Genomic DNA, 16833 nt, shown 5'->3' with positions numbered 1-16833 from the left:
TGTAGCTTCAGAAAGGGTCATGGAATGGTTGATATAGTGTTTGCTGCCCTATAACTCCAGGAGAAATTCCAGGAACACAACAGAAATCTGTACACAATGTTTGTCAATGTGACCAATGCCTTGATACTGTCTGTCATAAGGGCTTGTGGAAAATGATGTCAAAGTTTGGTTGCCCAGAAAAGTTTATCAGTATTGTACATCAGTTTTATGACAGCAGGCTTGCACAGATTCTGGATAAGGGATTGCAATGTTTAAAATCTAAATTGTGGTCGCCTTAAATCAGAAGCTTCAGCTTCAGTCTAGTCTAGAGTTCCAGCCTGGTTGGGTTCTTCCTGAAGTCCTCCTCCACGAGCCTGCTTTAATCAGGAACACACTAGCAAGCTGTTTGTGGAAGCTTTTTTATAGGTCTAGAATAGAGGTGGTCCTTACACACTGCTTCAAGGTGATTGGTTGGTGTCATCCAAATCCATTATCTTTGAAGGTGTTCTCAAGTTGAGTTCACAGTCTAATTTCTGAGAACAATACCTTCTTAAGGGATAGCCAGGTGTGATTACAATCCAATTAACTTGAAGTAGGCTTAATCAGCAGTCACTTGATTCAATCAGTATAGATTAATCTCCAGGTGGGTCTTTGAGTACCTGCTAAATCCCATTATTTCATCACAGGATGAAACTCTTGAGCTTTCCCACTCACCAATGGAGTAAAACAGGGTTGTGTGCTTGCTCCCACACTTTTTAGAATGATGGTTTTTTGTTGTTATTGTTGTTTTGTTTTATTGTTTTGGCTGGGCAATGAGGGTTAAGTGACTTGCCCAGGGTCACACAGCTAGTAAGTGTCAAGTGTCTGAGGCTGCATTTGAACTCAGGTCCTCCTGAATCCAGGGCTGGTGCCTTATCCACTGCACCACCTAGCTGCCCCCTAGCATGATGTTTTCAGCAATATTGTCAGATGTCTTCAATGAGGCTAAAAACAGCATCAATATCAGCAAATATAATGATGGTAAATTATTTAACTTGAAAAGGCTTCAAGCCAAGACCAAAGTGGAGGAAGAATTGGTGCATAATTTTTTGTCTGTAGATGGTTGTGCACTGAATGCAGCCTCTGAGACTGTAACAAAGTATGGATTGATTCTCTGCTGCCTGGGCTAATTCTGGACTAACAACTAACACCAACAGAGGTTCTCCACCAACTGGCACCATGCAGTATACTTTTCAGGGGTGTACACATAGACGATGAGGTTGACACATGCACTGACAGAGCTAGCTCAGTCTTTGAAGGAAAATATGGGAGAGGAGGTATTTGACTGTTTACCAAACTGAAGATCTTCAGAGCCATTGTGCTGACCTCATTGTTGTATGCCTATGAAACCTGAAGAGGATACCAGCTCCATCCCACAAAACTGAATTGCTTCCATTTGAATTATTTTAGGAAGATTCTGAAGATCACATGGTATTAGGCACTGTGGTCTTTCTTGAGCTGAACTGCCAAGCATTCAAACTCTATTGCAGAGAATGCACTTCTGATGGGCTGGCCACATAATTTGGATGCCAAATGTTATGTTGAATCCATATGAGCCAGGTATAGTAATTTTGGGTTTTTTAAAAAAATAAACATTTTTATTTGAAGTTTTGAGTTCCAAATTCTACCCTTTTCTCCCTCCCTTTCTCCCCTTCCCCCTCCCTGAGGTGGTAAGCAATCAGATATAGGTTATACATGTGCAATTATGTAAAATATTTCCATATTAGTCATTTTGTATAAGAGGACTCAAGAAAAAAATGAAAGTGAAAAATAGCATGCTTCAGTTATAATAATTTTTAAAATAAGTTTTTATTTATCTTTTTAAAAAACACCATCATTTCCCACAGTATCCTGTTCCTTCCCCTGTCCAAAAAGCCATCCTATATAACAAATACTTTTTTTTTTGGTGGGGCAATGAGGGTTAAGTGACTTGCCCAGGGTCACACAGCCACTAAATGCCAAGTGTCTGAGGCCAGATTTGAACTCAGGTTCTCCTGAATCCAGGGCCAGTGCTTTATCCACTATGCCACCTAGCTGCCCCAACAAATACTTTTTTTAAAGACAAAGAGTAAAAAAATCAGTACAACTGATCAATATGTTGAAAAACTCTGAAAATATGTGCAACGTGCAACACTTGTGGGACTCCCTTCTCTGCAGAGGGGCTTCTCAAATATCTTATTTTGAGCCATGCTTGTTCTTTATAATTTATAACTTTCACTTTTGTATTTTGTTCTTTTCACTTATATTGTTGTAGTTGTGTATATTTTTTTTGGCTCTGCTCCCTTTACTCTGTATTAGACTATGTAAATCTTTCCATGTTTCTCTGTATTTATCACATTCATCATTTTTCTTTTCTTTTTTTTTTGGCAGGGCAATGAGGGTTAAGTGACTTGCCCAGGGTCACACAGCTAGTAAATGTCAAGTGTCTGAAGCTAAATTTGAACTCAGGTCCTCCTGAATCCAGGGCCAGTGCTTTATCTACTGCACCACCTAGCTGCTCCCACATCCATCATTTCTAATATCACAGCACTATTCCATTACATTCATTTTACTCGGCCATTATTCAATCAACAGGCATTTATTGTGTTTCCAATTCTTGACTATCACAAAAAGTGCTGCTATAAATTATTTGGTGTACATCAGGATTTTCTTATCAATAATTCTATGAGGTATAAGCCTAGTTATAGAATCTCTGGGCCAAAGGATATGGATATTTTAGTCACTTTATATAATTCCAAAGTGCTTTCCAAAATGGTACTGATTCACAGCTGCTCCAACAATGCACCAGTGGGCCTATCTTACCACAACCCTTCTAACATTGACTATTACCACATTTTGTCATTTTTGCCAATTTGCAGGATATGAGCTAAAACCTCAGGATTGTCTTATTGTGCATTTCTTTTATTATAGGACATTTGAAAAATTCTTTCATAATATGGCTATTAATAATTTGCAGAGGTATATGGGGTATTCAAGGACTAACACATCTTGCCAAGCCCTTTACAGGACTGCTCATCCAACAGTAATATCTACCTGGAATTCAATTCTCACCTTTGACTCCAAGAAGCTGTGGCATGGGCCGTGGCCACATGTAGGTAAATAATCTCAGTAGAGGGGCTAAACCAGTTTGTGGGTTACTGACCTCTGGTGGGTCATGAAGACATTCCCCTAGCAGAATGGATGGATAAGAGCATTTGTTCCAATGGCCATGAAGGTGTCTGAAGCAAGTCCTTTGGAATGCTTATGGGTTGGTTAGACATTAAAGATGTCAAAATCATCCACTGTACCCCAGGTTATCGCCGCCAGACGTCTTGACTTTTGTCTTGCCACTGGACTTCAATAACTCTGGAACAGAGTGAGGCTGACAACTTTGTGCAACCTTGCCTCACTTGTGTTGTAATTCCTCTTTGAAAACAAAGGATAAATAACAATAGTTTGCAATTCTTCATTTGAGAACTGTTTCTTCATATCTTTTGACCACATCTATTGAGGAATGGTTTGGGGTCTTAGATAAATCTGTTAATTGTCTGTATATCTTGGATACCAAACCCTTAATAGAGAAATTTGATAAAAAAAAAAATTTTCCCATTTGACTGCTTCTGTTCATATGCTAAGTGCATTAATTCTGTCCAGAAATTTTTCAGTTTCGTGTAATCAAAGTCACCTATTTTGGGGCAGCTAGGTGGCGCAGTGAATAGAGCACCAGCCCTGGATTCAGGAGGACCTGAGTTCAAATAAGGCCTCAGACACTTAACACTTACTAGCTGTGTGACCCTGGGCAAGTCACTTAACCCCAATTGCCTCACCAAAAAAACAAACAAAAAAAACCCCACACACAAAAACCAACAAAACAAACAAAAAAAAGTTACCGGTTTTTATCTTTTGTAATTATTTCTAATAATTGGTTACTTCTACTCATAGCTATTATTATTTTATGATGTGCTTCTCTTCTAATTTTTTTAATACCAGGATCTTTAATATTAAGGACACATCCATTTATAACATGTTGTGGAATGCAGTGTAAAGTGCTGATCTAAGCCTAATTTTTCAATTTCAGTGTTTTGTTTTGTTTTGTTTTGAATCAAATAGGAAGCTCTTTCCTAAGTAATTTGTTTTCAGGTTTATCAAACACTGGGTTATCAAGTTCTATCATTTCTGATTTATTCTTGTCTAGTCTGTACTATTATTTTATCTATTTCTAAATCAATATCAGATGTTTTAATTACTGCTGCTTTATAATACATTTTGAAATCTGTAAGGCTATTCCTCTTTTGTTCTTACCTCTTTTCATAACTTCCTGTGATATTCTAGATCTTTTGTTTTTTTAAATGAATTTTGTTATTTTGTCAAGTTCTATAAAGTGTCCCTTTGATAATTCTATTGGTATAGCATTAAAAAATTTAAAATAGGGGGCAGCTAGGTGGCACAGTGGATAGAGCATTGGCCCTAGAATCAGGAGTACCTGAGTTCAAATCCGGCCTCAGGCACTTAACACTTACTAGCTGTGTGACCCTGGGCAAGTCACTTAACCCCAATCGCCTCACAAAAAAAAAAATTAAATAACTTTGCTTGAACACTGAATATTCTGCCAGCTATTTAAATTATTTAAATTCTTTTTTTTTTAAAGGAGCAATTTATCATTGAACACACACACACACACACACACACACACATATATGTGCTTTCTGTGTGTTTTTGTAGATCAAATCTCAGATACTTCATGCTTTTTGTCGGGGTGTGGAATTGAAATGACAATTCTGTTATTGACTATTGGATTTTGTTATATTGACAAGTATTTGGCTTTTAACTTTTTTAAAAAATTTTTTACTAACCTACAATTTTGCTGAAACTATTGTTTTTTGCTGATTCCCTCAGATTTTCCAACTAAATCATCATATTTTTGTCAAATAGGAATAGTTTTATCTTCTTTTTACCCATCTTTATTTTTTTTCTCTTGTCTTATTGCTATTGCTAGCATTTACAGAACTATACCAGTGGAGAAAGTAAGCATTCTTGCTTTACTCCTAAGTTATCAAAAAAGTTCTAGGGTATCCCCATTGTCTGTGATGCTTGATTTTGGTTTTAGATACTTTTTATGACATTTTAAAAAGATCACTTTGCCTATACATACTTTGTAGGGTTTTTAGCATAAATGAGTATGGTACTTTGTCAAAAGCTTTTTCTGTACATATTGAGATAATCATGTGGTTTAGGATGATTTTGTTTTTAATATTATTGATAATGTTGATTATTTTCCTAATGTTGAACCATCCTTGGTATAAATGCAACTTGATGAATGGTTTCTTATATAAATCACTGTATTCTATTTAACAGAACTTTAAGAATTTGAACAGATATTCATTAATGATACAGAATTATAATTTTTATCTTTAACTTCAGTAAAATGTTGTATTACTGAGTACAATAATTAAGGATATCATATTATTTGATGTATCAATCTGTTTTGATCTTTTTTTTTTGTTTGGTTTTTGGCTGGGCAATGGGGGTTAAGTGACTTGCCCAGGGTCACACAGCTAGTAAGTGTCAAGTGTGTCAAGTGAGGCCAGATTTGAACTCAGGTCCTCCTGAATCCAGGGCTGGCGCTTTATCCACTGCGCCACCTAGCCGCCCCTCTTTTTCTTCTTTTTAAAAAACTATTTGTGGGGCAGCTAGGTGGCTCAAAAAAAAAAAAGCTCTCTGAAGAAAATAATTGCCTAAGAATTAGGATTGAACAAATGGAAGCTAGTGACTTTATGAGAAACCAAGACACAATAAAGCAAATCCAAATGAGAAGCATGGATTTGGCATCATTAAAATGCTCATGCCTAGGGGGCAGCTAGGTGGTGAAGTGGATAGAGCACCGGTCCTGGAGTCAGGAGGACCTGAGTTCAAAGCTGGCCTCAGACACTTAACACTTACTAGCTGTGTGACCCTGGGCAAGTCACTTAACCCCAATTGCCTCAGTAAAAAAAAAAAAATGCTCATGCCTAGTTGAAAAATGTTTTTCTTCCTTTTATTTTTCTTGCATTTGAACCAACCTAGATCACTTGCCTTATTTTGAGATCCATATGCCCTTCAAGTCTATAGGGTTAGACTCGTCTCTGTATCTAAACATCCCAAGTAATCAACCTTTAGCGATTAATTCCTTTTCTTGCAAGCCTCACTTGTCTTTGGGATTTATTTGATCTTGTGTGATATTTTCTCTAAACGAATCTACTTGTGCTGTTATTGGGTGAGTATAAAATTCCAGCAAGATTGCCTTTACAGTGGCAAAGATTCACTGGCCGAAATTTGGGGTTGTTTTTGGAATACAGACCCAGAGTAAATTTTCCAGACCCACTAAGGATAGCCTTGTGAACTGAGGGATAGTGGAAGATTCCCAGAAGGACGTCCTGGGAATTCTGTGGAGGATATCCCAGCCAGGAGAGTTGGTTTCTTACCTGAGAGTGAGGGGCTGACTTCCAGTTCATCACAGGTCCTTAATGCCTTTGGGGAGAACCCCATATGATCTATGGGGTTCTGTAGGGTTTAGGTTTTCTTCTGAGACATGAAGCTGATTTACTTTTCTTTCTTCCTTTCTTTCTTTCTTTCTTTCTTCCTTCCTTCCTTCCTTTTTTGGTGAGGCAATTGGGGTTAAGTGACTTGCCCAGGGTCACATAGCTAATAAGTGTTAAGTGTCTGAGGCCGGATTTGAACTCAGGTCCTCCTGACTCCAGGGCCAGTGCTCTATCCACTGTGCCACCCAGCTGCCCCTGATTTACTTTTCTTTATTGCCTTTAGGTTGGGGAACAACATTTACAGTACCAATTCAGGTACTTGTTAAAGACTAAAAGTAAAAATTATTGGTAAGCTTTGTGAAATATTCTTTTTTTAATCTGCATAACTCTATATTTGGGGACAATTTTGATTTTCACCTGCATTTCTGGAGTGTTTAAGATGGCACTACATTGATTGTTTTGAAATTCCTTCCTGGTGCTAGGGAAGCAAGTGAAAGGACAATGCTTATCCCTCAGAGACCTCAGAGGCCTCTTTTAGATTGGGGACATGAACAATGTGTTCAAAACCCATGCCTGCCAATTTTCCAGATGGGGAAAATTTTTTAAAAAAAGTAATCACATACATTAAATTAAAAAGGTTTTGTACAAACAGAAGCAATGCATCCAAAATTAGAAGGGATGCAGAAATCTGGAAAACATTTTTTATGGCCAGTACTTCTGATAAAGGCCTCATTTCTAAAATATGTAGGGAACTAAATCAAATTTATAAAAATCCAAGTCATTCCCCAATTGAGAAATGGTCAAAGGATATGAGCAAGCAGTTTTCTGATGAAGAAATCAAAGCCATCTATTCCCATATGAAAAAATGCTCTAAATCACTATTGATTAGAGAGATGCAAATTAAAACAACTCTGAGGTACCACCTGACACCTATCAGATTGGCTAGCATGACAAAAAAGGAAAATAATAAATGTTGGAGAAGCTGTGGAAAAATTGGAACACTAATGCATAGTTGGTGGAGCTGTGAATTGATCCAACCATTCTGGAGAGCAATTTGGAATTATGCCCAAAGGGCTAGAAAGCTGTGCATACCCTTTGACCCAGCAATACCACTATTTGGTCTTTTTCCCAAAGAGATCATAGAAAAGGGAAAAGGACCCATATGTACAAAAATATTTATACCTGCTCTTTTTTTGTTGGCAAGGAATTGGAAATTGAGGGGTTGCCCATCAATTGGGGAATGGCTGAAAAAGTTGTGGCATATGAATGTAATGGAATTCTATTGTGCTGTAAGAAATGATGAGCAGGAGGAATTCATAGAAACCTGGAAGGACTTGCATGAACTGATGATGAGTGAGATGAGCAGAACCAGAAGAACATTATACACAGTATTATCAATATTATGTATTGATTAACTGTGATAGACTAGATTCTTCTCACCAATAAAATGGTACAAGAAAGTTCTAGGGGACTCATGATGGAAAAGACTCTCCAAATTCAGAAAAAAAAAACACAAAAAAACCTGTGGAATGTGGATGCTAATTGAACCATACTATTTCTTTTGTTTTTGGTGCTGTTGTTTTTCTTTTTTAAAGTTTTCCCTTATTGCTCTGATTCTTCTCTTATAACATGACTAATGCAGAAATATGTTTAATGTTATTATATATATATATATATATATATATAACCTATATCGGATTGCCTGCTGTCTGGGGGAGGGGGGAGGGAGGGAGAAAAATTTTAAATTGGAAAGCTTATATAAACAAATGTTGAAAACTATCTCTACATGTAACTTGAAAATAATAAAATACTTTTATTTTTAAAAAGTAATCACGGGGTGGACTATATTCTTCTCACCAATGCAATGGCACAGAAGAGTTCCAGGGAACTCGTGATGGAAGAGGATCTCCAAATCCAGGAAAAAAAAAAAGAACTTCAGAGTACAGATGCTAAATGAACCATACTATTTCTTTTGTTTTTGATGCTGTTGTTTTTTTTCTATTTTGAGGTTTTCCATCATTGCTCTGATTTTTTTTCTCTCATAACATGACTAATGCAGAAATAGGATTAATGTTATTATGTGTGTGTGTGTGTATGTGTGTATATATATATATATAAAACCTATATCAGATTACCTGCTGTCTAGAGGAGGTGGGAGGGAGGGAGAAAAATCTGAAATTGTAAAGCTTGTATAAACAAAGGTTGAGACACTTAACACTTACTAGCTGTGTGTCCCTGGGCAAGTCACTTAACCCCAACTGCCTCACTAAAAAAAAAAAGTAATCACAAATTTTTCAAACTCATGGCATGTGTGGCTAATGAATATTTCCCACATGGAAGTGGTGGAACCATGTTCACAAGGGAGAATCCTTCCTCTCCAAGGGCAAAGATTAATATGGAGGTTCTGAGTTAGGGAGAGCAAGACACCAAGAATCCAGCAATCTGGAAGTTGGGAACCATGCCAGGTTTTGCTGCCAGCTCAGCATCAAAGCCCCAAAGGACAAGGAATGACTTTCAGGACCCAGGCCAGAGGGAGCCAAGACAAGGACTCATCTCGAACCTTTGAATGGGAACGTGACAGGACTGATGCTATGTAGGATCTGAACTAAGAGTGAAGCCACTGCCCTCAGAGACCAAGGTGGGATGGGGGAGACCATGCCCCTAGGGTGTTAGGGAGAAATGTTTATATGTTTGTTCTTGCTATACCTTCAAAGTAAATATCCTTATCTAAAAGCTAATTTATTTTATTTTACTTTCTTTTTTTTTTTGCAGGGCAATTGGGATTAAGTGACTTGTCCAGGGTCATGTAGCTAAGTAAGTGTCAAGTGTCTAAGGTCATATTTGAACTCAGGTCCTCCTGAATCCAGGGCCGGTGCTCTATCCACTGCACCACCTAGCTGCCCCAAGCTAATTTATTTTAAATGGAGCTGGAGTACAAGTCACTAGGAGCTAAAAGTGAGAGAAACAAAACCAGGAGGGCAAGCCATTAGCATTACAGAAGCAACACTTCAACCTCTGAGTATACCCTTAGAACTGTGAGGGGTAGGGGGCAGCTAGGTGGTGCAGTGGATAGAGCACTGGCCCTGGATTCAGGAGTACCTGAGTTCAAATCAGGCCTCAGACACTTAACACTTACTAGCTGTGTGACCCTGGGCAAGTCACTTAACCCCCATTGCCCCACAAAAACAAAACAAAACAAAACAAAAAAAGAGCCCTGAGGGGTAGATGTAGCAGGCCTTGATCTGGAAGACTGAGCCCAAACACTTATTACAATAGCTATTATTATAAATTAATTTTAAAGAATTAAAGTGCTAGGTTTTTGTCATGGTATATTTTCTCAATAAATGGAGACAACCAACTAGCACCTCAGGTGGGGAAAGGACACCATGAAATTTTTTTTCACGTTAAAAGGGCATTCTCATACTTGAAAAGGTTGGAAACCACAATTATATTGTGTATAAACTGGTACCTTCCCCATAGAATAGTGTTTACTGTGTCTGCCTCTATTTCCATATCTACCTTATCTCATAATAAGGTCTGTGCTTACTCTCCTCATAGGCAAGTTCCTAGTTGTCAAGTAGGTATGTGAGCAAAGAAATGAATTTAGGGCCCTATGCCAGGCTAAAAAATGCTGCCCTACTTCTTCCCCTCAAGAAGTTCTTTACTCAGACTGCAACTGTGAGTGAACTCTCTAGTCTGATTTGCAGATGGCAAGCTGACAAAATTTCTGGAATATGGAAACCTTGTCAGAAAGGTCAGGATTCTAGCCCCAGTGCAGCCCAGGGAGCAGAAATGAGATCTCCTCAGGTCAAATTCTCAAGATTCTTCAGTTTTCTATCCCCCCTCCCTCTCCAGTATAGTGCTCTATGATTCTGTTACTATAATAATCTATGTTTAACAGTCTGGTCACCAGTGGGGCACTTCTTGGCAATAATTCTTTTTTTTTAAACTTTATCTTTATTCTAAACTTAAACGTACCAAAAAGAATATTTCTACATATATACAGAACACAAAAAAGAGGTTCGTATATGAAACTATGAGTTTCCATTTCATAACACTTGCTTAAAAGAAAAGTATATAAATTGCACATTACTTTCAAAACCATCCTGCTAGTCTATGCTTCATTCTGTTCCCTTCCATGCATGTTTTGGGGGGCAGGGCAATGAGGGTTAAGTGACTTGCCCAAGGTCACACAGCTAGTAAGTGTGTCAAGTGTCTGAGGTGGGATTTAAACTCAGTTCCTCCTGAATCCAGGGCCAGCGCTTTATCCACTACACCATCTAGCTGCCTCCCTCTTCTATTCATTTTGGAAAATGTTTCAATAGCCCTCTTTTCAAAGGGCATTGCTATGTTCCTCTCCAATCTTCTCTCAACTATTTAAAAAACAAACAAAAAACTCTTATAACAAATAAGCATAGTCAAGCAAAGCAAATCCATACAGTGGCCATACCCAAAAATGTATGTTTCTTTCTGCATCTTGGTTTCATCACCTCTCTGTTAGTAGCTGGGTAACAAGCTTCATCCTATGCTCTCTGGAGACATGGCTGACCACTGCACTGATCTTAATCTTTCAAAGTTGTTTTTCTTTATAATACTGAATATCAGTGGTGGATCAGTAGACTAGATTAAATGTACAATACACAGAAATAAATTACCATAGTAACTTATAGTGTTTGATAAACCCAAAGATCCAAGTTTGGCGGGCAAGAACTCGCCATTTGACAAAAATTGCTGGGAATATTGGGAAAAGTAGAAAGTACTTTGGCAGAAACTAGGTGTAAACCAACTTCTCACACGATATACCAAGATAAAGTCAAAATGGATGAGTGACATACATAAAGGGTGATAGCCTAAGTAAACTGGGGAGGCATGGAAAAATTTACCTATTGCATCTATGAATAAGGCTAGAGTTTATGACCAAACAAGAGAGAGAGGATCATGGGAGGCAAAACAAATCATTTTGATTACATAAAAATAAAAATTTTAAACAAACAAAATTAATGCAGCCAAAATTAGAAGGAAAGCAGGAAATTGAGAAAAAATTACAACAGGTTTCTCTGATAAAGTCCTCATTTCTCAAACATATAGGGAACTGAGCCAAACTTATAAAAATACAAGCTATTCCCCAGGTGATAAATGGTCAAAGAATATAAACAAGCAGTTTTCAGAAGAAGAAATTAAAGCAATCAATGGTTACATGAAAAAAGTGTTCTGAAACACTATTGATTAGAGAAAAGCAAATTAAAACAACTCTGAGATACCATTTTATACCTATCAAGTTGGCTAACATTACTAAAGAGGGAAATGACAAATGCTGGTGGGGATGTGGAAAAAATTGGGACACTAATGTGTTGTTGGAAGAGTTGTGAATTGATCCAACCATTCTGGAGAACAATTTAGAACTATGCCCAAAGGGCTAAGAAAACTGTCTGTATACAATGTTGTCCTGGTTCTGTTCATTTCTCTTTGTATGAGTTCATGTAAGTCTTTCCAGGTATTCTGAGAACACATAGCTCATCATATCTTATAGCACAATACTATTCCATAAAAATCACATATGACAGCTTATTCAGCCATTCCCCAGCTGATGGACATCCTCACAATTTCTAATCCTTTGCCACCACTTAAAGAGTTGCTATAAATATTTTTACATATAGGTCCTTTTCCTTTTTTTTTTTTTAATCTCTTTGGGTTACAGATATAGTAGTGCTATTGCTTGGTTAAAGGGTATGCCTGGTTTTATAGCCTTTGGGACATAGTTCTGAATTGCTCTACAGAACGGTTGAATCAGCATCCGACTTCACCAACAGTGCATTAGTGTCCAGTTTTCCCATATCCCTTCCAACATTTATCATTTTCCGTTTTTATCATAGCCAATCTGATAGATGTGAGGTGATACCTCAGAGTTGTTTTAATTTGCATTTCTCTAATCAATAGTGATTTAGAGTATCTTTTCCTGAGTATATATAGCTTTGATTTCTTTGAAAATTGAAGTATAAATTTCAATATAGGTTTTGAGGAATAAGAGAGGTAGAAATACCCAGATATGCAGTGAAAATTGAAATGGCAGTTATTTCTGAGCTTGCAAGGTGTCTGCCTCCTCCAGAAAATGAATCTCCCCCTGCCCTGACTTGGAGATAAGGTCTATATATTGAGGGGACAGTGTTCCAGCTTGTTGGCCAGGTGTTTTAGTCATATCCGACTCTTTGTGACTCTATGTGCAGTTTTCTTAGCAAAGATACTGGAATGGTTTGCCATTTCCTTCTTCAGTTCATTTTACAGACAACGAAGTAACTTGAGGCAAACAGGGTTAAGTGACTTCCAGGGTCACACAATTAGTGTCTGAGGCCAGATTTGACTCCTAGCCCAGTACCCTATCCCCTGCACCACCTAGCTGCCCCACTGTTGTGGTTACACATGGACAAACCATATATCTCCTTTTCAGAGCCAACTTAGCTCATGTAATTATAGCCTCTACAACTACACAAGGGGTCAAACCATTTATTTGGTCATCAATATCACCACCATATTTTATTACTTTACTGGGATTGGATAGTATTAACCACATTGAACAGAGGAGATTGAAGTGTAACAAATATGATATAGCTTAGTTCCTCTACCTCAAAAAATTATAGGATTTCGGAGCTGGAGAGAACTTTTAAAATCCAGTCCAATTCTCTAGTTGTTATAGATTAGGAAACTGCTTAGAGGGATAAAAGGACTGACCGAAGTTAACACAAAGAATTACTATAACTAGGTAACTTTTCTATCAGTAGCTTCAGGGAACATCCTGCTTCCCCTAGAACAAGCCACTACACAGATTGGGGGAGGTAGAGGTGGTTCTCAACACCTACTCAACTCCCTCAGTCTCTCTCCCCTCTGATGGGAGGGAAGGAGGATGAAGCAATAAACTCTCAAAGCTTTTCTTTATGGAGGGCTCAGAACTTTCAGAACTTTCCAGGTAATTCTCCATTTTCCATCAGTAGCTACTCTGGGGAACATCATGCCCCCAGGCCAAGAAGTGGTGCCGCCTCCTTTCAGCTTCTTTCTCCCAATGGATTATAAATTCTTTAAGGAAAGGAACCTTCAGGGGCAGCTAGATGGTGCAGTGGATAAAGCACCGGCCCTGGATTCAGGAGTACCTGAGTTCAAATCCGGCCTCAGACACTTAACACTTACTAGCTGTGTGACCCTGGGCAAGTCACTTAACCCCAATCGCCTCACAAAAAAAAAAAAGATAGGAACCTTCTTTTTCTTATTTGTATTCCCAGTGCTTAGCACTTAGTCCAGCACAAAGTAGGAACTTAAATGTTTACAGAATGGTCTTCTGCTCGTGGAAGGTTCTCCTTTTAAAATAAATGTCATGAGGGCAGCTAGATGGCACAGTGGATAGAGCACTGGCCCTGGAGTCAGTAGTACCTGAGTTCAAATCCGGCCTCAGACACTTAACACTTACTAGCTGTGTGACCCTGGGCAAGTCACCTAACCCCAATTGCCTCACTAAAAAAACAAACAAACAAACAAATAAAATGTCATGTTGATGCTTTCTTCATATATATCTATCATTTCTCAAAGAACCCTCGCCCCCCCCCACCTCCACCCCCCCATGCCAAACTGAATTCTCTCAGGTAACAAAGAAGTATAATTAACAAATCAACAGCCCAAGCAACTGCCAGAACTACAATAATAGAGGGAGTTTCCTTAAACCAATTAAATCACTAGGCAAAGTAATACAAGATACATATACAAAGCCCCCCATTTCATCCCTCCATGCAAAAAGATCATAGCCAGTTCATCATTAGTTCAAATAACAAATTCCTATGAAGTGGTCCTGTTTTTTCAAATTTATACTATTTGAAGTTATAACTATATTTAAAATATGGTGATTGGTTCCAGCTCTGTGGAAATATGCAATGAAAAAAATGTTATGAAGTTCTTTTGTATTTATTAACATATCAGAAAAAGATAAGAAAAATGCATTTCTGATTTAAGTATGTTATAAAGTAATCAATTATGGAAATCAAAAATATTTAATTACTGAATACTGTATCTAAAGACAAGCTTATGTTGTTATGACAAAAATATTGTTGTCATTTAAAATGTTAGCACTATAAATCGAACTGTTTTCTCTTTCTTAGAAATTAAGTTCTGGGGGCTGCTAGGTGGCGCAGTGGATAGAGCACCAGCCCTGGATTCAGGAGGACCTGAGTTCAAATCCAGCCTCAGACACTTAACACTTACTAGCTGTGTGACTCCAGGCAAGTTACTTAACCCCAATTGCCTCACACACACACACAAAAAAAGAAAAAAAGAAATTAAGTTCTAGAAGACATTCTTTTCCAGAATAAGAGTTTCATACATGTTAAAAATTCATTGATCAGTGAATCCCTATTCTTTGAACATTTTCTCCAAAATATGAGAATATAGGGGGCAGCTAGGTGGTGCAGTGGATAAAGCACTGGCCTTGGATTCAGGAGGACCTGAGTTCACATCCAGCCTCAGACACTTGACACTTAACTAGCTGTGTGACCCTGGGCAAGTCACTTAATCCTCATTGCCCTGCAAAAACAAAACAAAACAAAACAAAATATGAGAATATTTACCTGCTCTATCATCAGCAGCACTGGCTGCCTCTCCAGAACATCAAACATTATGTAACTGAACTTGATTTTTAGAAGATAGGAACAACCAATACTAGCAGGAAGTTTCTTCACTATCTACATCATTTCCCTTTCTTCTATTGCTTTAAATTCAGTAATAGGGAAGGTTTTGTTTGCCAGTTGCTCTGCTAAGAGGAAATGAATGATTGCTTCAGTCCACACAACTAAATGACACTTGGTTTTTTGTTTGTTTTTTTTTGTTTGTTTGTTTGTGGGGCAATGGGGGTTAAGTGACTTGCCCAGGATCATACAGCTAGTAAGTATCAAGTGTCTGAGGCCGGATTTGAACTCAGGTACTCCTGAATCCAGGGCCGGTGCTTTATCCACTGTGCTATCTAGCCGCCCCCCCACACTTGGTTTTAATCACTGTCATCATCTTTTTTTTGTAGCTGTTGGCAAACCACGAATATCTGATGCAACTTTGTCTCTTTCTTTTATTTCATCTGTTTGTTTTGCAATATTCTGTACTGTAGATCCAAGTGTTCCAACATCTCATCCTATTTTAGAGTTTCTATGACTATGTTCATGCCATTCTATTACATCGGCTACTTGTTCTAATGGTTCCTTCCTTTCTTTCTTTTCCTCCCTCTCTTTCTTTCTTTGCTGGTAGTGTTTCCATCTGGAGTATAGGGGATTGGCAGAGAGGACTAGCCTTTGTCAGGGCTGCTCCTGCACCTCTGGTGTCTACCTGTCTACACCTCTATGGGTGGCTCCAAGAAGCTGTAGCACTCTCAATGGTCACGCTCCGGTAAAACCATCTTGGGCCAACACGCTAAACCAGGCTGAGGGGAACCGAGGGGTCTCACACCCTTTGGTGACTTAGGAGAATGTCTACCCAAGCATGAGACTTCCTTGGCAGAATGGGCTGAGGAGAACGATCTGTTCCAACAGCCACGAAGGCAGCGGAAACAGGCGCTGGGGAGCGTTTTGAGCTTGGTCCGACACTGAAGGCACCAAGGCCATGCCCTTTCATCCTGCCACTGGACTTTCATAACTCTGGAAGAGAGTGAGCCTGACAACTTTGAGCAACTCTGCTTGATTTAAATCTAATTCACAGAATACTCAAGAGGTCATTGTTCTTCAAAAACCAAAACCAAAACCAAACCAAAAGGACCACCACTTAACTGAGGCTGGATTTGAACTCAGGTCCTTCTGATTCCAGGCTTAGCACCCCATCCACTCTACCTCCACTTCTGTCAATGAATATACCGAATTTCTTTTGCTGTGAGTGTGAGAGTGTGTGTGTGTGTGTGTGTGTGTGTGTGTGTGTGTGTGTGTGTGTGTGTGTGTGTGTGTGTGTTAGGTTTTAACTTTGAACAGGCTGTATTTTAAACAATGAGGGAGACAGGAGTTTATTCGCTTCATCGGACCACGTCCTGAAACCAGCTACAACAGCAGGTGGGTCCCCCACTCTTTCGGCCCCCAAGAGAGATGGAATGTACAAGACTCACTGATGAGGAGACCTCCGTGCCTTATTCTTGCCAGTCTTCGAGTCTCCGTCTGGGGTTCCCGGGAAGATGAACCCTGCCCCACACCTTTCCCCCCCATCCCAGGCCTTGCAGTCTCTCGCACAAGTTCCGCCCTTATCCGCAATGGCTCCCTTTTCGTATTCTCTCCAATAGCAGTGAAGCCAGTACGAGTCGGGCACAGGTGCTACC

At 38.8% G+C, this 16833-nt stretch overlaps 1 protein-coding gene across 1 annotated transcript in view; it reads right to left on the bottom strand.

The window, feature by feature from the left end:
* Nucleotides 1–16729, bottom strand: part of UFC1 (ubiquitin-fold modifier conjugating enzyme 1) — a 36317-nt gene extending 19588 nt beyond the window's left edge. Inside the window, exon 1 of the mRNA XM_043964678.1 lies at nucleotides 16627–16729. The gene's annotated coding sequence lies outside the window, so the exon portion shown is untranslated. The remainder of the gene's footprint in view (nucleotides 1–16626) is intronic.
* Nucleotides 16730–16833: the final 104 nt, after the last annotated feature.

Source organism: Dromiciops gliroides, chromosome 4 (genome assembly GCF_019393635.1).
Source record: "Dromiciops gliroides isolate mDroGli1 chromosome 4, mDroGli1.pri, whole genome shotgun sequence".
NCBI classification, from domain to species: Eukaryota; Metazoa; Chordata; class Mammalia; order Microbiotheria; family Microbiotheriidae; genus Dromiciops; species Dromiciops gliroides.
Note: the sequence above shows the minus strand (reverse complement) of the source record. Positions and strands in the feature narration are given on the sequence as shown.